This window comes from Anopheles funestus, chromosome 3RL (assembly GCF_943734845.2).
Source record: "Anopheles funestus chromosome 3RL, idAnoFuneDA-416_04, whole genome shotgun sequence".
NCBI lineage: Eukaryota > Metazoa > Arthropoda > Insecta > Diptera > Culicidae > Anopheles > Anopheles funestus.
In genome coordinates this window covers 84516028-84535870 of record NC_064599.1, presented here as the reverse complement: position 1 = coordinate 84535870, position 19843 = coordinate 84516028, and the positions used below count along the sequence as shown (strand labels likewise).

Sequence of the window (19843 nt, the reverse complement as noted above, 5' to 3'; positions counted from 1 at the left end):
CCCAAAACAACCTTTAAAATTGTATTTACTGATCTTTTAGATATTCCAATATTGGATTAACGATTGGATCATCTATAACACCTTCAGTGAGAAAGCAAAAATTTTTACACCCGTATCTGTCAAAACATCGAGCAGAATCGAAGGGAGAATTCCTAACAGGTAATGTCATCATGCAAGGATTCAGTGCCAGGAAAAATCAAGATCATGTTGACTGTTTACTCGATTATCGAGGTGTTGTAGATTATTGAAACCCAGCCGAATTGTATATACCTAATGCTCGGTGCAAAATGATTGCGATAGTTAGATTTATAAGTGCGAATGTATTCGCTCAATCTAGCTTTTTTTCGCATTATTTTTCTGCCATATTTTCTAGTATAATTATTTATACTAGAAATTTATACTATGGCATTATTTTATACGTGTGTGTTTGTTTATTAGGAAAATATTCTTCCTAAGTTCTGTACACTTTACATAATCATAATTACTTTAACATTCACTAAACCAATGACAAATTTTGTGTGTGTGTGTGTAAGTGAATTATTAGAATTGTTTTAGTATCAAATTGTGTAAAAAAAGTTATCCGAATAGCTTTCTAACTAATAATTATCAAAGAAATTTAGGTCAGTACTGAAAGTCTTAAATATATCAATAGAAGAGTCACCAGAATGTACTACAGTGCATATATAAAACTATCTTAACTACATCATGTTGCATGAGTTGCATGATGGCATCGTACACGGGTAAGTGTGCACATATTTATGCAAAACTCAAACCACTGCGGTGGTCGTTATGGTTGTTACATAATTAAGATACACTACCATGACACACCCGACGGTAACGACTTCAATATGATTGGATACCCATATCTTAAACTTTGAATATATATATATATATTGCATGTCTCTTAAGAATAAGGAAAAACGCCACTTTACTCTTGCACGAAACAAAAAAAAACTATTCTCTTGTAGAAAAGAAACCTCAAACCAACACCTGCAGAAAGTTGAAACGCTTGTGCTGTTTCTTAAGAACGCTGTGCTTAGATAAACTCGGAAAGACGAAAGAGGAATTCTCCACGATCTTCCGGTTTCACGTGATGTGCAGCCAAATCAGCAGTGCAGCATCTTCAGATTGTACGATTCACCTTGCATTGCATTTATGCATAGGCTACAAAGTATATGCAAAAGCCCCACTATACCGTTCAATGCATTCTGTAACAATCTGCTCGCCGAATGCATCCCAAACTAAATAGTACGTTACGGGGCGGCCCGGTGGTGCTTGTGAAAAACGGCGCCCGTCCACACGGCAGGGACCGGGTTCAAATCCCATCCGGACCGTCTCCCCGTAGCATGGACTGACTATCCTGCTACGTGGTAAAATAAGTCTTGATACGGCCAGGCCGTTCTAACCGAGCAAAAAAAAAAAAAAAAAAAAATAGTACGTTACTGAAAGGCATCGAACTATGCTTCATCCCGGTGTATGCGCACAGGTGAGCTGAATCGAGATTGAATTACGCTCCTCCTAACCGTAACCAAGTTAAATAAAGCTTCGCGGACCTGACGAAGATGAATTTTTACGTTGTGCTGTACCAGTTGCACCTTAAAATCAGAGACGAAAGTACATTTCTCTCAGTAAAATTTATTTGCAGTCCAATATTCCCATCTGTGCATCATCTTCCATTCTTACTAACGCAAACTTCCATCTAGTCAAACGGAGCTCCATTGACCATTTGAGACGAGCATCCTGCAAATATCATGGACATTTGTTTGAATGACCTATCTTTATCAAATGATTGTGAATTTGATGTCAATCTCCACAAATAACATGACCGACAAGAATCCATACGGTGAAAAGTGCTTCCTAATTACTAACGAATGGTGAGCAAATCTCTTTTATGCCTTCAGTTTTATGTTTCTGATCCATTGCATTTGTGCCAACAAAGAATATTCTTAAATCCAAGAAATTTTCAAAAAATGTTTTTATATCGGTTGGTAATTAATTGAAATAAGCACGATTGCTCACACCAAAAGTAAGGCATGTAATGAACAGTTCAATTTCGTCCTATTATGTTAACATTCTGAATACTATAACAAATATATTAAATTTGAAATTAAATATTAAAATATTATTTTAAATTATTTACTAACATGCAAGTTAGCAATCGTGCTTATTTCAATTAATTACCAACCGAAATAAAAACATTTTTTGAAAATTTCTTGGATTCAAGAATATTCTTTGTTGGCACCAATGCAATGGACCAGAAACATAAAACTGAAGGCATAAAAGAGATCTGCTCACCATTCGTTAGTAATTAGGAAGCACTTTTCGCGGTATGGATTCATGTCAGTCATGTTATTTGCGGAGATTGACATCAAATTCACAATCATTTGATAAAGATATGGAGCTCCGTTTGACTAGTGGAAGTTTGCGTTAGTGAGAATGGAAGATGAAGCACAGATGGGAATATTAGACTGCAAATAAATTTTACTGACAGAGATGTACTTTCGTCTCTTGGCATCATGCATAATGTTTCGTGTTTCAACCGAAAAATATTGCATGAATATTTTACATTTGTTTCATAACATGTTTTATTTGAGATTAGATTGTAGTTTAGATGACACAAAAAGTGTATGATGTCAGAAATTTTTTACTATAAGTATATGTGAAACGATTGAGAATCGAATAGTGAAAATAATAAACATCTTGTTTAAGCCAAGAAGTTAAACAAGCAAAACCAAACGTGAAATCGTAAGATCGTGTGTCCTTTTGCCCCTAAATCTTGAGGTGAATTGAAAATATGACAGGTAGTTGATATTCTCAATGAAAGTTCCCGAAATAATGGAAAGGCGAATATGTGGTAATGGTAGTTCAATACATAGGATACGTGTAAATACTGTTCTTTAAGTATCATCACAGTATGAGGGTTTATAACAAATTTGTAGGTAACAGTGAGGAGTCATTTAAGCAATCACCAAATTGCTTTTAAATGCATTGGCAAGTCGTCATCTCCCTTTTTTTGCGCATCGTGTTGTCCCTTCCATTGTGTTATATATTTTTTTATAACTTAGTTGAAATTAAACTATTAACCAAGGCATCAAACTAAAACATTCTACAAAATCTCAAGCACCCTCTATCAATAATAAACTTTTCTCGAGAAAAAGGCATGTTATTTGTTATAAAGCCATGTTATGTCCGTACGGTGTTATTTCTGCCCAAGGGCATTAATTTCTTGTTGGCATCATATCATTTCCATCTTGTATTATTGCAAAAACCGAAAAGTTTGTTCGGTTTCAGTTCCATGCAAAAGGTCGTAATTGTCCATAAAACCCGATCCCCTTTTGGTACATGTTATCAAAACAGAAAGCCAATTTATCAATCTCAAGTCTATGTTACAGTGAAGGTATCTAGTGTATCATCCCATAAGATACTGAAACGTTTACATATGTCTCTCGAGGTATTGTTAGGTATTTGGTATAAACTATGGAAACTGCATCGGTTTCGAAAGCGTTCTATAATGTGACTAAGCATTTCAGAACTCCGTATCAAGTGCGGTGCGGAATGATTAAAACGGCAAACTTTGCCGAGGAAGTACAAGTGTACAGAATTCTGAGTTGTAAATAGGTAGCGTAACACTGTATCCACATAACAGTAACCACACTTTAAAAGTATGTTTGACGTAACCGAGTTCATCCTATGTTGAAAATCCAATATTTTGAAACACCGCGGCACCCAAGAGCTGAGACGGAGTAAAATGTTTATTCTCTGAAAGTTTCCGAAAGTATTGATTCAAAAGTAGAGTTAAATTAGTGTTATACCTGTGACTTTTGAGTCAAATGTAATCGGTTCTGTAGTTCATGCTCTTCCATATATAACCTTATTGCATAATGTGCATATTAATTTTATGTGTGTCTTTAATGTCCTATGAATGCATTAAACATTAAACATTACCTACAATTTATAGAGAGCAGTGATACACTGTTGCGCGTTATTAAATACGCAATGAAAAAACTACTTTCGGTTCTATGTACTTTTTCGTACTGAACTTTTGTACTCAATGATGTGTTGTTTCGAGGAGTTATGTTTCATTATTTCTGTATTAAAAAGGCCGCTTAAAGCAATCGAATTTAAGTGCAAGATTATGGTAACCAAGCTCTAGCTAAAGCAATGTCTTCTTCTTATTCTTCTTGGTGTAACGACCTCTGAGGTCTTGCCGACCATTACTTGAGTCATGCCGGGCTTACGAGACTTATTTTACCGCGTAGCTGGATAGTCAGTTCTTGCTACGGGGGACGGTCCGGATGGGATTTGATCCGAGTCCTGCCGTGTGGGCCGGCGCCGTTTATCACATACACCACCGGACCGCCCCACACATCGGAATCGTTATACGATGTTTTTGGCCGTGATAAATATTCAAATTACCTCGATGCAATAAGAAAAACTCATGTTCCAAATTTCGTAATCAGCATTCAGGAAAAAATAAAGCTAATTTTCGTATAACTTCACTTGAGACTGTAAGAACAAAACACTGCAACGAAAATCCAAAAACGGCAGAAGGAAGTTTGCTACTAAATAAAATGTTTCGGCAACCGGTGGTCACCGGTATGGGCAGCGATAACGCTGCCAGAAAAGCTATGCTGCTCAAACGAAAAAACCAGTTTACCTACCATACAATCCATTCGAGCTGGATCGCTAAAACCTGACGTTCCAGACCTCGCAGGTGGCACACAGAAACGTAAACTTTTAGGATCGAACGACTCACCTAAAACATTTACCCATTCCACCCGCTTCACGGTGCTCTAGTAAGGGAAATTCAATGAAGATAAATGAAAAAGTTATTCGTTTTTCCGGATGCGTATTACAAAAGGTTCCGAGTTGTGTTGTGTGTATATCCATACTCCGGTTGGTGTTAGAAGTGAGTCACTAGTAGCAGAACTGGATGTTACCGAATGTATATCCCAACAAAGCCGGGTGTACATATATGCACTGTTTTGTAGAATTTTGGTGAGTGCACTCTAATGCACCAAATTGCATCATTGCTAAACAACAACAAAGTTACGATAATGACTGCTACAGCGTAAAAAACATACATTGCCGGGTAGTACAAGCGAAAAGGTGCGATAATGCACCGTAAGGCTGTAACCCGTTGCCCGGACAGTAAAGAAATAAATGTTTCAGCTGCTAATGTAAAATTCCGAGAGCCCCAACATTTGCAAAAAATGTAATACGCGCAGAAACATATTTCGATGTCAGAAAGCCTAGAGATTTGAAATACGGGAAGTAATGGACGTTTGACTACCGTGCACAACGTGCACAATACTACAAAGTGTGAGTAAAGTGCTATCATAAATAACTAACTAATTTAGCGAACATGGTCTGGTAATAGCCTGTGAGAAATAGCAGGTTTTCCTTATATTGGAGCATGCAATAGGAACATTGCTATATCGGTGATATGATGCAAATACACTGGAGAACGATGAAAAAAGACATGATTTTTAGTTTTGATTCCGCAAATGAAAAAAGTTTTAGTTATATTTATCAAATGTAAGCAACTGGGTGAGCAATAAAATTATTTTATTAGTTGTAATCAAAATATTAGATTTTTTTAATGATAACCTGGCCGCAAAACTAGGAATAATATTATTGAGCTAGGAAAGATATATATTTACTATTAAAATTAAATATATTTTATTTCTAGAATCCGATAATAAATTCCATTACACCATTAAAACACTGTTGCCCAGTATACGTTAATGCACTTACAAGGTAGTATATTGATAACCTGAATCTGTTCTTTTGAATCTAATTGTCAAAAGTTGATTGTATTATCTGTTTTTAAAACATGCAGTACCATTTACAATTAGAACAAGAAGTGTATTAAACTCGTATAATGTTTCAACAACAACAAAGGTTTGGTATAATGTTTCAACAAAAACAAAGGATTGGTTGTGAAAAGTAACAATATTTAAAGTAATTTTGAGGCTGTGTTACAAATGAATACGTACTCGTAGCTGCGTTCTTATGGATTCAGTAATTTGGATTTGGCCTATAGATAAGAATAACAACTCTGTTTAGTAAGTTAACTCGTTTAACGACTCATTTCGAAGTCATAAAAAACCCGACATAAACGTATAAGTTAAGGTTCGGTTATTTTACTCACTCATGAGTAGTGTTGGGTCAAGAGCGGAGTGCACTGCTCTTGCTCTCTAAAGTGTGCGATGCGCTCCCAGGAGCACCACAAAGAAAGCTGTACACAGGAGCGATTGTGCGATGCGTTCCTAGGAGCGAAATTTTGCAAAATAAATATTATTCAAAATCCGTCCCGCAAAGGAATAGGGACAATTATATATGTATTACGTTAGAAAAACCATTGTCACTCGACCCACAATAAAATATTTTCTTTCAAACATATGAGTAAAAATAATTGGCGCATTTCGGTCACATTCCACATTTCCCCCACAGTCGCTAAAACTCCTCGTGGTGAGTGAACGCAACTCGTTCAATACGATGTTTCGACTCACTATCTCACTCTTACTCACTTTGCTCAGCTCTAGTCCGTACACTCTCCGTTGGAAAAACTTATCGTTCGAATCTAATCCCTATGTTCTGTTATAGCGTATTCATTTCTCTTTACTATTTTCAATATGCACACCCGTCCATCGGTGCAAGAATTGGATACCAGAATTGGAAACTGAGATCTCCACTGTCCATTGCAGGGTAACACCTACCCTACATCAAATATCCATCATCTTCGTACTGGCATTGACATGAATGATAAAGTTTTCCTTCTTACTATCGCCAGGTTGAGTTGCTTTAGATATGCCAAAAATCCCGCCGTATAATTTTTTGGTTTTTTGTTTTTCATCATCATAAACTTTTAACAATATTTACGAAACTTTGTAAATTAAGTCTTGTGCGGGATGCAGTAAGTCTGCAGTGAAATATTGCAGAAGCAAAGATGAAGAAACCAACCTAAAATACAACTGGTGGTAATGTCAATTTGTAGGAGTTAAGTTTCGAGTACTTCCGACAGTTTAGTGTAACTTGCGTGACAACTGTGTAGAACGACCTTAAGTTCACCAACGAGCAAGAGCTCGGAGAATTGGTTGGTAGGAAAATTCCTGAACGTACTATTCCAGCACAATGATGTTATATACTTTTCATACATTTTGCACTTCGTCGTCGTATTTTCTTATCAGGAAAAATATTTCATTGTGTCAAAAATTCAGACGCACCTTAGAAACATTTTTTTTGCTCGGTTAGAACGGCCTGGCCGTATCAAGACTTATTTTACCACGTAGTAGGATAGTCAGTACATGCTAAGGGAAGACGGTTCGGGTGGGGTTTGATCCCCAGTCCTGCCGTGTGGGCCGGCGCCGTTTATCACATACACCACCGGGCTGCCCCGGTGACTTTCGAAACATTAATTTAATATAAAACCATGCTCCACTTCTAACACTCAAAGGAATCAAATATATTTACAGTCATTCCAGTTATCAACAACATTTGATCACCGTGTACCACTTGGAAACTACAGGGAATAGCAAATGATAGGGTGTGGCGAGTTGATAGCAAAATTGATATAGAATCGCGTGCCATTGATATGAAATATCAGATTTATACGGTTGTTGTGTTTTTGTTCGTTAGGCTATTATTATATTTTTATATTTTTTATTTATATTTTTTTTAATTTTCAACTGAAATTTGACGAATACGAAGTGATTTATGTTTTACGATTTATTACTGTTAATAACAATTTTAAGAGTAGTGTGTAATGTACTGGTGTGTACTTTCCCCTGCTTCGCATGCTTGAGTAAGCTACATGTTTTTTTGTCTAGGCGCACTGGATTTTTGAGTAAGAGCAATTGATTTCGACATGCGAATTTCTGGTAGCTTTTAAGCTGCAAGTTTATAAACCCCGCGCTGAGAGACTGAATTTTATTGTGAATTGCAAAATGTGAAAATGTTTGTTTATAATAATTATTGATATTGTTGTTTGTAAAGTATATTTCATAAATTAAATACAATCCTATTGAATATAGACTGGGTGCTGTCTTTGAAATGCAATATGCACGGCCTCAAGTTTAATATTTTCTGGTAACAAAAGTTATTTGTTGTGAAAAGTCAGGTACGTAGTTGTTTATTCCAAATGTTAAGACTTTGCTCATCCATGTTTTTTGTAGGCATACAGTGATCACATTTTACACATATTTGGAGCACGGTGAAGGTACGTTGTTACGCTTCGTACGTCTACATAAAGTGTTTCTTTTATTTCATTTTTTTAATGAAACCAAAATATAATTCCAATCGCCAACCAGATAAGACGTAAACTGTTTTTAATTTTTGAAATATACTTTACAAACAACAATATCTACAATTATTAAAAACAAACATTTTTATGTGTAAACAGCATTTCATACATAGTGAAATCTATTCTCGACTAAACCAAACACTAAAGAAAGTTCTTGAAGCAAGAGTGCATTTGTAATGCATTTCTTTACGTTAAACGGAACAACAATAAAGAAACGCTGCTCTAACCATAATATCAGAAGGCAGCAAATAGACATCTAGCGCTAGGAACAAACGCTGCTCTATTATGTATATGTACCACTTAGGTAATAAAAACATCGATAATAATTATGAACATAAACAAAACTCGTAATTGCATTCTTGTTAGGTAAAGAGTAAATTGCATCCACAACCCACAAAGCTGTACAGTGCAACGTTCTTGCATAGAAACCCCACCAGATGATGTGTTTTCAATCGCAAAACTTCCTGTACATCCTTTCACTTGTGGTTGAAGTATCACAGATGCGGTCCTACAACGTGACTATACTGGCGAAATATTAAAATGGGGTGCATTTGTATAAACCCCCTCATGGTATAACTATGCTTCTGTGGAAACTCTAGACAGAACGAGAAGTCTATGTAGACGATAAAAAAGAGAGAGAAATAAGAAGAGAACATCTCGTGCATAATACAACGTTGTTTATACGACTATGACGGCACGATAGTACGCGGACTGATAGGGTAGCAAATGAACGTGGCGTATGCACTAGAACCATTAACCGAAATAACTAAACAGCGAGAGAGTGTGAGAGAGCCTTTAGGTGTAATTCACGTAGCAGTGTCTATGGATGACAATAGGTAAATATAAGTAAAACTAGGTACTATCCTAACCAGAGCTGAACACATCTTCCTATCCTTTGGATCAATACAAATTTGGTATAAATGGTACCCGAGGATGTCAGTAACTTTGGCAAACACGTGAAGATAGAGTTAGACATGTTTACAAAATTGATTTTGGATATGGTACTGTTCGGCAGTGCCTCTTGTTTGCCTCCTAGGGTTTGATGTTGTCACCGTCATCAACAAACAGCATCGTTGTTCGATTATCGATCTCTCATGTATTCACAACGGCGTTATTATCCGCATAGCCCATATCGACAACTGCTTTTAAATGACATTTACCTGCTTTTAGCGAACTCAAGATTTCTTTGGGATAAAAGAGGGAATTTCTTTTGGGTTAAAAGAGTGGATTGCTTTGGGTTAAAAGAAAAATACTAAATGGAAGTTACCAGACTAACTTTTCCGTCCTTCTTCACCAAAATCACCAAAGACGGCATCGCATATAAAAATAGTAGTAGTAAGAGGCTACTGGCTACTAGAGAGTAGTAGGTCTCTCTCTCAATCTCAGTCTCTGTCAATATTATTCTCCCAGGTATTGAAATGAATTTATTTTTTTAAACTATCACGGGAAGACTCCTGATACAAGGAAACATATTCCAGTTTTGTCAATTCCAGTGTCCTACCTAAAAATTCATAATCATTCACTACCTTGATAGGCCATGTGTTTTTTCCACTACCATGATAGGCCATTTCAACTGAAACAGGTCATGGTTTAAGATAACTATTTTTCATTTTTTTTAATAATTATTTTTTTTTTTTTTTTTTTTATTCATAAAGAACGGCCTGGCCGTATTGCTTAATAATTATTTTTTGATTCGCCAACACTGCTGGGTTTCATACTTAACATTTTAAACCGAGAGAAAATTTACGTTTAAATTATGGTTGAAGTAAAGTTGAAAAGGCTTGTATTTTGCCTTTGCTGAATAGTTGATGATTTAATGTTTACACTACAAAAAATTCCTTTGTGTCCTTTAGTGATGGGAAAAACGGCTCCACCCCAAGGGCTCTGAAGCCGGATTCCAACCAACAGCTTCGTGGGCGCAACTAGAGAAAACAACATGCTTTCTCGCTCTGCGTAACTAACAAATAAACCTGCAAAAGCGAGAAAGTAATTCGGCTTCGGAACCGGCTCTGGAGCCGTGAGTTCGGAACCGACCCCGGAGCCGTGGGTTCGGAACCGGCTCCGGAGTCGTAGGTTCGGAACCTGTCCCGCGGCCGTTTGGTAAATGAAATTGGAAGCCGTTTAGAATGACACGAAATGGGATATTAATAAGAAAATTTTATTAGTATATAATCAAATGGCAATATCACTACAGCAATATTACTACAATCAGCATGACAATTGACATTTATATAGTCCCGTTTAGTTTAGCCGTAATATAAAATGACTTTGAAATACAATAAAAATTCAAGCAAGACAAAAAAGAGAAGAAAAAAAAACAATTTAAATAATATTTTTATTGTATTCTAAAAAGCGAACAACAATCAAGCTCATTTTGAGAAAGAAAAAAAGTAATTGAATTACATCTTTTTTACGCGTAAGAACGGAAAATAGGTTACTACCTGTATGTAATGTGCTTCCATTTTTTTTCAATTCTGCATCAATTTCGCAAAAAAGGCTACGGAGAAATCTAATCAATTAATGCATCCCCAAACGGTTTGAGAATTACACAAAATGAGTCATACCATTTTAGGATTCATAAAACACCGAAGGGAACTATGCAGGAAAAATCATGAACGCCTATTAAAGAGAGACAGACGAAAAATAAATAGATATAGATCAGTGGTCGGCAAAGTCCGGCCCGCTGGCCAAATCGGGCCCGCTAGATGATTTGATTCGGCCCGCGAGGTAATTTTTATAGGACTCACGAAGAATAAAAAATCAAATTATCACGATATCAGATTTTTTTAGACCTGTGAATCCAAATCAACATCAATTATGTCGTACCTATATAAATTTAAAAAAAAAATCATCTAATCTCTTGGGGAGTAAACCCTGTATCCACATGTGTCGAGATTTGTTTCAAGTATTTGGACCGCAGGTTCAGGTTAATTTTTACTTCCCGGCCCTTTTGGTGAAAAGTTTGCCGACTTCTGACATAGATTGTAAGAAAATGTGAGCACGCGATGGAAAAAAATGTCCTTTTTTTCCTTTCCTTTCCTTTTTTCAAGCTACGCTAATCCATAACAATCCCAACCAAAGGAAAAACCGTAAAAGGAAACATTAAACCATTCAAATGATCATAAAATGCACCAAAGTTCATTGCCAGATCCATAAACAAAGCCATTATCAATTTTTGGCTGGGCCATAGGGTTCTTGTTGTATTATAAGGAATGGTATGTGTTTTTTTCAGGGATGTGTTGGCTTCATTACCTTTTGTTCGTTTATTAAAGTTCGCCGATTAAGGAACATCCATTTCGAAAGCCAACATAGCCTTGTTTTTATTTGGTATTGTGTGCCATAACATAGTACTACAGGGTGAAACGGTCAAAAACTCCCTTTAACTCATGAAGCTCAAACTTAAGCTTTTTGTTAATTTTTTTGCTAACTCTCTTAAAGGTTCAGTTTCAGTTAAGTTACGCTTTCTAACTTTTTGCAACCAATAATGTTTGTTGTTTTGCTTACGGATTAACCGAAACCGGAAAGACCAACTTTCGTTAACCCAGACACAATGTAAAAACAATCACTACCAGAGTATTATTATTATTATTATTATTATTATTAATAATAATAATATATTAAATGAACGTACAAGATATATGAGTTTTTCTGTATTTAGATTTTTAAAGCTAAGCGTGCAGTAAAAATTTTGCCCAAAAAGGATCGGATATTACAGAAGCATATGTTAACGCAATCCGACGCACCGTCAGCGTATTTCGACGCACGTTATGATGCGTCTGGCAAGACGCTTCAAACAGATACCACCCTTGCATAACGCAATGCGTTGCGATGCTGCGTTACATCAAGTACCGTAGCCTAACTAGCAAAACCAAATATTTATGAACGACGATTACGTTCCATCTAAAGAATCACAAGCAAAATTTAAATAATAAATGCTATTATCTAATATACAGTAAAAAACATAGTTTCTAGAATCTCTAAAGGCCATGCAATTTTCCAGTTCATCTGACTGTGATCAACTGCACTGTTTACATAACTATAAGGTTGTTTAAGTTTGTATCTCATCCATACTTCACAACCGCTTTTAGTCTCCTGTTTGTGCGAGGGTTGTCACCAAAACGTTCATTGAATCAATTTAATGTTTCCGTTGACCACGCATCTCAGCAGCGACAACTTGTCGGTCTAATTGTCTCGATGAATGAATGAATTTGAAGTTCAACCCCGAAGAAACCGAGGAGAAAATGTCAATTGATTTTAATTGAGAGAACGCAAAGCGGAATTTTTATTGATTTCGTTAAAATATTACACCACCCCATAACACAAGGTAGAGCTCCAGCTACAGGGCTGCAGGTAGTCATCTTTCTGGTTTCCAGATTGGGTGATTTACAAAAGTGAACAGGTGAATACAACAGTGTTGCATTAGAAGGCTGGTGCATTTGATGATGTCTATTTCACTCTCTTGTTGGCTTTGATGAACTGTTTGTTTAATCAAATAAAAAAAAATTTGTTAAATTATTTCACGATTCTTGAGTCAAACAATATGAAATAATTTCCATTTCATGGAAAATGTCTAATTCCTTTAAAGTGCTTTTAAATGACATCAACTTTGACTTAACAACACCTGTCAAACGTATAGTTAAGTTGTGTTTCACTTATCTTGGGAAGTCTAAACGCATCGTGAACCGTAAATTTTTCCTAGCAACTAAAATTTCGTGAATCATACATACATAAAGGTTTGTCATAACACAAGTAAAACTTTGTATTGGTTTTTATAAAAAGCTTAAATTAATTAATCTTATGTAATCGCATTGTTGTTTTTAAACTTAATTTGTACTCTAACGCTACAACACCCCACGCCCTTCTCCCCTTCTAAAATAGACAAAATTTTGTTACAAATTAATTAATTAATCCAAATCATACTACTACAAATCATTGCGCATTTTGCGGGTAGGGATAAAATTTTTCTTTCGTGAATGGGAGAAGTGTAGAAGGGAAGGAAAATTAATTAATATTTATTTCTTTTCCTTTTTGAACTAAAAGTTTTCTTAAACACAATCACACACAAACACGCATGTGTATTACATTTTGAAATTTATCATAGAACTGTGTCTGTGGCAAAAAAGAAATATACATATCTTTGTATGCAATTGAATTAGGAAAGGCAAAGGTACTGGCAGTATATCAGTCAAGAAAAAACACATTATTCATAAGGCTTCTGTGGCAAACAACCGGGCTAAGCAAATAATGTACAAATTTTCTACACCTAGCAACGAGATGCTGTAATGGATAGCTATCTCTAGCGTTAAATTTACCTGAAAACGAGCTATTAAATCGCCAAGAGGCGGAAAATTTTGTTGGCTGTTGTTGAAGTCGTCTATCGAGCGACATATATCGGAGCAGTTGAGAAAATTCTAGTACACTGGATCGCCGATTATCTGTGTGCCTTCATCCGGCTTGCTTAAACTCGATCAAACAGGACATATTTATTTTGTTAGACCCATATAAGAAAATTAAAATAAACATTATGTATTTCTATTTGATTTCAGATACTACATTACTGGTGGCTGTTTATGGATTTGTAAATAAAGGAACTCTTTTGGTTTTTAAAAACATAATAATTAAAATCTTTGACATCCATCTTCGAAAGAATTTTTTTTTCTTAATTTTTTACAGTACCTGTAAACATATACAATGTATACTAACTTTCTTAATATTTCAACCTGAGGTTATTTTTGTAAGCTTTCCGTCAAATATAGTGATACTTTTAATGATATTTGCGTTGCACTTATTTCGATTCCTTCAAAAGAAACCTGTCAAAATGATAATCAAATCTGCGCACCTGAGAACTGCAAGAACATAACTAGTCCGAAATCCAACAGATGACCTAAACTCCACCTACTAATCGACGCAATATTCCGAAAGCCAATATGTAAATAAAAACCGGAAATGAAATTGCTTACGATTTTCGCACGCGCAAAGTACAAACTTACTTTTGCAAAAAAATCGTTGCAATCCAACCGTTACAATCGCATAACTCTAGAAGTAAACACTTCCACTATTGAAGACAAACAACTGTAAGGAACGTAAAAGTACGAGCGAAATCATCACTTTCATCAGATTCAACGTTTTCGATCAGAAACTTCTATCAAATATTTTACAAGGAGTCGGAGTGAAATCTATACTAGCCAGAAAATAAACGATAAAGAGCCTAATGGCTACCCGGTGTAAATGCAAGGTTATCGTCAAAAAAACAACTATATTTTTTTCATCACTTCTATTTTTTGCTATATTAGAAAAAGAGCAAATCAGAAAATAACGCACATTCAACGAATGCTAATCAACTGTTACTGATCACGATACTTCAAACGAGTCTTTTTTATATTCCTTTTGCTGGAATTTATATTGTGTTTGTTTTGCATGGCGCGCTATAAAGGAAAACTATGAAAATAATTGATAGTAGTAACAGGGTGAAGGCATTTCTTATGTAATGATTTTTCAATCTGCATCGAATGATTTTTAGTCAGAAAAATGTGACAAAAATAATGTTGAATGAAAATATAAATGTAATATAATTTTGTTGCATGCGGCACGCTAATAGGTTTCGACTAGTTTTTTTTTACTGGAAAACTGGATTTGAATCTGTTAGTTCGTAAAAATCAATGATTCGATCGATATAATGTAATAGCTTCAATCGGCTTACTGTTTAGGTCCTGTCTGTACTGGACATTGCAAACAGAGTAAAACGATGTTCAGCTTCCTGAGCATATGGTGAATTATTTTGAACGATTTCCTTGCTGGCTTTTCTTTTACGTTTTTATAACCGTGAAGCGATGGAGGTGCTGCTTAGAGAAAAGCCGTTCGCAGAAACAAATTTGAACACACACCATCGTTCTGGATGGTACATCATGACGCCTGGGTTACATGTAAGGCCTGCAAAGAGGCAGCTAGTGCCACGTCTCAACATGCAGGGCGAAAGCTAATGAAGCATCATTAAATGCAGACGGTACCGTCTGGCCGTGCTGGCCGGCTGGTCGAAATAAGAAATTTATTGATGCTCGTGTAGGATTCGAGCACCAACTTACGGTCAATCTTGAGATTTTTAATATTGTTCAATAACAAAATATTTTTTCACAAACAAAGAGAGAATTTGGAAAAATGGAAACTTCTGCGCATATTTAAATTGTACTAAGGTAGCACATAGCAGCTAGCGATATTACAGGCAACATTTATAACCTTATCGGGAGTTGTAATGGTTTTTATGTAACTATAAAGATATGTATCGCGTCAACTTTTTTAGACGTTGCGGTGAACAAGTATGCGCATATGGCTCTATCTCGGCGGTAGATAATTCCATACTTATTAACCTTCCTCGTTGGATGCGAATATGAAGCAAATTAAGCTCGTAACCAATATTATGGTTAGATGGAAAGGTCCTTTTGCTATTAGGAACAATAGGAATCATAAAGCTGATCCTTGCTGTGATTGGTTATTCAGGCTCATATACAAAGAAGTCTCGTGTCATACATGTGCAAAATTTTCTCTTTTATCATACTTGCAAACTCTTGCTCTTTTTAAATCATTACCACAAATCATTAAGTATAAATCATTAAGTAAGTATTAAGTTAAAGTATCAATATTTTCAGAAATAAGAAACAAGTTGTACTGAATTATGAGGCAAACAAGTAACTATGAGTTGTCCACAATATGTGCACAGTTTGCTTAAATCGACGCACAATATCCTTTATAATAGTTAACGTTATTGTAAGCTTGCAAATGTCCAGAAGACACTTAGTACGTTCACGCGTATCCATAGTAGCTCAGCATCCTTTTCCATTGACTAATTGAAACCATTTCCATATAATTTCTAATCCTAGCCAGAAACTTACTCGGCTTTCCCATTTCCCCTCCCAACAGTCAGCAAATCGAGGAGTGTTACATGATACGGAATTGAGCTTGGTACGTAATTAATTCCATTATATTCATGTTCATGCTTAAAGCGGAAGTTCTCTCCAAGTTTAGGAAAGGCAAAATGCGAACCAATAATAGAGCAGAAATATAACTTTCTTTTCGCGGAATATTCATAGATCACAAGCATACCACACAGTGTGTTTAATATACTATCATAAATTGGTACCGGCGAGAGATGCTCTTTTCCCAAGAAACGGAATTTATTCGCTTTTATGAAAAATATTTTTCACACCTTTGCCGATGGTAGTTAAGGTTTGTTTATATTTGGTTTGTGTGAGGTCCGAATTGGATTGCGAACGGTTGTTTGCTTTTGTAATTTAATAAACAATTTTAGAATTATCCGGGAATGTATTTGCGTATTCGAAATCTTCTTTCGGAAAAGCATCTTTTGTATCATTTTTACTTATTCTAATGATGCTTTTGAAAGAACGTGGTTGCTGATTTTCCATGATATTGGCATATTTTTAATTAGATGTTTAAAATGGCAACTCGAATTTTGAAACAGTTTTCCAATGTGTCGATGGAATTGAACGAAAACCGGAGATGGTACATAACAGTAGATATTAATCCATTTTGAACCTCTTACGTGGATTCAAAAGCAATGTTCAAACCAGTGTAACTATATAACTATGTAACGATAAGCAACTATGTAACTTGAACATAATAAGAAATAAAAAGTTTTAAAATATATAAAAAAGTGGTGTGCTTAATATATCTTACCGCCGTTTGAATCTCAGGCAAATTGACTTAAAAGGGTGATGGTAATCCCCATCTATCTCTAGCTTGATTGCAAATGCATGTAAATTGAGTACATTGGCAGGAAGACATATTCAAATAAATACGGATCGTTTAACATACGATTTAGCATAGATACCATAGTCTTTGGGTCTACGATTGCAGTGTCAGCCGCTTGGGGGTGTAAATCGCTATTACACTTGCATTGCTCCACACTCTCGCGCAGCGTGTTGCAGAGGACGAATTTACTATGCAAAACCAGTAAGCATTTTCTATTACGCTAGCACTTAGGCTCACACACACACAACCGTCGATTATACTCTATTTGCATGTTGAGAATAGTTGGTCTAAGTAGCATCCTGTGACTAAATCCGATCAATGGGTAAAAGTATGAATTGTCAACTAGTGAAATTTTTCTAAGGTCATTTTTCTTCCGCTGCTGTTCCATCTGTCTCCCTGTCACAGTGCTTGTCTATTTGTGTGCTTAAGTATATGTGCACTCGTTCTCTTTTTCTGTATCTACATGCACATTCCCTAGGGAACATTTATCATGTCCAAACGACCCATCTGAAGGAATGGTCCGCTTCTGGCTTCGTAAACCTTCACCTATAATCACCATTATCATTGGCGACATCATCTTCGTCACTAGTGCCTAACCTCTCACCAGAAAATATTTTTCGCAACACAATGGTTCAGAAGGAAAAATAAACGAAACGTAAACCCCACCTCAATCTGTAGCTGTTTCGTTCAATTAAACTTTAGACCACAAAATGGAACCGAGATGTCTTTTTCTCGAAAGTTATACATACATACTGTTTCGGTTTGTTCTTCTACGTTGCGTATTCGTGGGTGCGGATGCGAAGGATCTTAGATAGGGCTGTTGCCATGCTCGATTTGAAAGAAACATTCGTTTTTGTAAACTTTCCCAGCTCCTGGTCTATGGTTAACTGGGGTGTGGTTTGAAGCGATTGCAGTGGTTAACCTTTAGGAAAGGATGATTAATAGATGGTACTGATTTGGAGATGAAGAAATTTCTAATGGAATGAAATAATATAAATATTCCCAAATAGCCAGTTTTTGTACCATACTTTAGTATTATTTTATGATGAATGATTAGAAGGATCTATTAGTGAGTTTTAACAAAATTCTTCTTCTGATATGCGACATACGACATACGTATGTGGGAATTTAGGGTTGTAACACTGGTTTTAAATGTATAATCAGTGCATCATAAAATTATAATATTTAAATTATAAATATTTAACTATTGAAACATAAATCTGAAATTTTTCTATTACTTTTGGCCTGCTCATAGTCGAGCACGTCGTGAAGAAATGGCCAGGTAGCCAATCAATTTACAGGAAACTCGGTATAGAGCTGCAGTCCTCTATCCTTGGTTCTACTTCGACAGGTTCGACAGCACCTGATCCAACCAACGTGCATCCTGTGCTCCTTTACGTCTCGTGACAAACGGGCCGTGCGACGAGCACCTTCCTAGTGGGACATGAATCCGATTCATAACACTTTCGGCTTTGACAACTGTCAGGATATCTGCACCGCCAAACAGCTCAGCTAGCTCGTGGTTCATTCTCCTTCTCCACACGCTTTATTCGTACACGTTCACGTTACGCGTTACGAAAATTCTACATCTCTACATGAATTACTGTATTCTTGAATAAATTCCCTTGATTATATATTTGTCTGAAGAACAAGTGGTCGATAAATTTATAACTAGTCCTTATATTACACAACAACCTGTTGCGTCTAGCACCCAAATGCAAATTTATCAGTGCACAGCTACATTTGCCATTTACCACTCTATAAAAATATCAGGTAAAGAAAAAAAACATTTTGTCGAATTGGATAACATGGCAGCAAGCACAATAATCCTAGCGGTATTTGTTGATGCAACCTGACCTGGGGTATAATCATATTGCAAAATAAATCAACATCAGTACCGTATCGAGTCCCAATGATAAGCTAGCAAAAGTGGTAAAAGGTAGCGAGTAGCTATCCCTCACAAGGATTTCCATTTGTATGATGTGGTTTCCTGTTTGTTTTTTATGTTTTCAAAACATGCTCTCAAGCTACATAGTTTCAGTGAATGTGGATTTTTTTCATCAACTTATTCTTTTATTCTTCCTATCCTTATTACGTACGTTCACAGTGCCCCAACCACAAGTTTGTTCGACAAGAAATTATGAAAGGTGGTTTAGGTTTACTATTGTAGGAATAAATGCAACTCATTCATCTGCTTGGATACATCCATTCGAAAAATATGTAGCATACAACACTGCAACAACCGAACGATGGGAGTTCTATTTTTCTTTTGACATTGGTACGGAATAGCTATCGTATAGTATCGTGTAGTTGGTTTTTATGATAATACCGAATGATAGTTTTTTGGTTAGTTTTGAATTTTGCTTTGCTTTGCTTAATATTATATAAAATTGCTTATAATGCAAATACGTGTTCGTACTTGATCAAAAACAAGGAATTCAAAACAAGAGCCGACTTATTTTTAATAATTTTATTTTTTCGAAACAAATGTGTACATACCTTAGAATTAGATGAATTCAACAAGTATCCCTTTCGTTCAATACCGCTTTTATATTGGTTACATCTAAAATCATTTCGTTATAGAATTAAAGGCCAAAAGTGAAAATGGTCACTAACCCTGCAGATTTGGGAGATTTCGGGAGAGAAGGTGACACGGAGTGCTTGATAAAAAAGGGTTAGCAAAAAGTGATGAAATAAAACGAAACCATCGGATATTTGCAATCTTTGCTTTCTACCCTTTTTTGTAAGGTTATTTTTCTATTGCACTGTAGGTAG

General features: G+C 35.9%; 1 protein-coding gene across 1 annotated transcript in view; it reads left to right on the top strand.

Annotated features, from left to right (window-relative positions):
- LOC125768437 (fat-like cadherin-related tumor suppressor homolog) overlaps positions 1 to 19843 on the top strand; it is a 102804-nt gene that overhangs the window by 7549 nt on the left and 75412 nt on the right. The window lies entirely within an intron of this gene.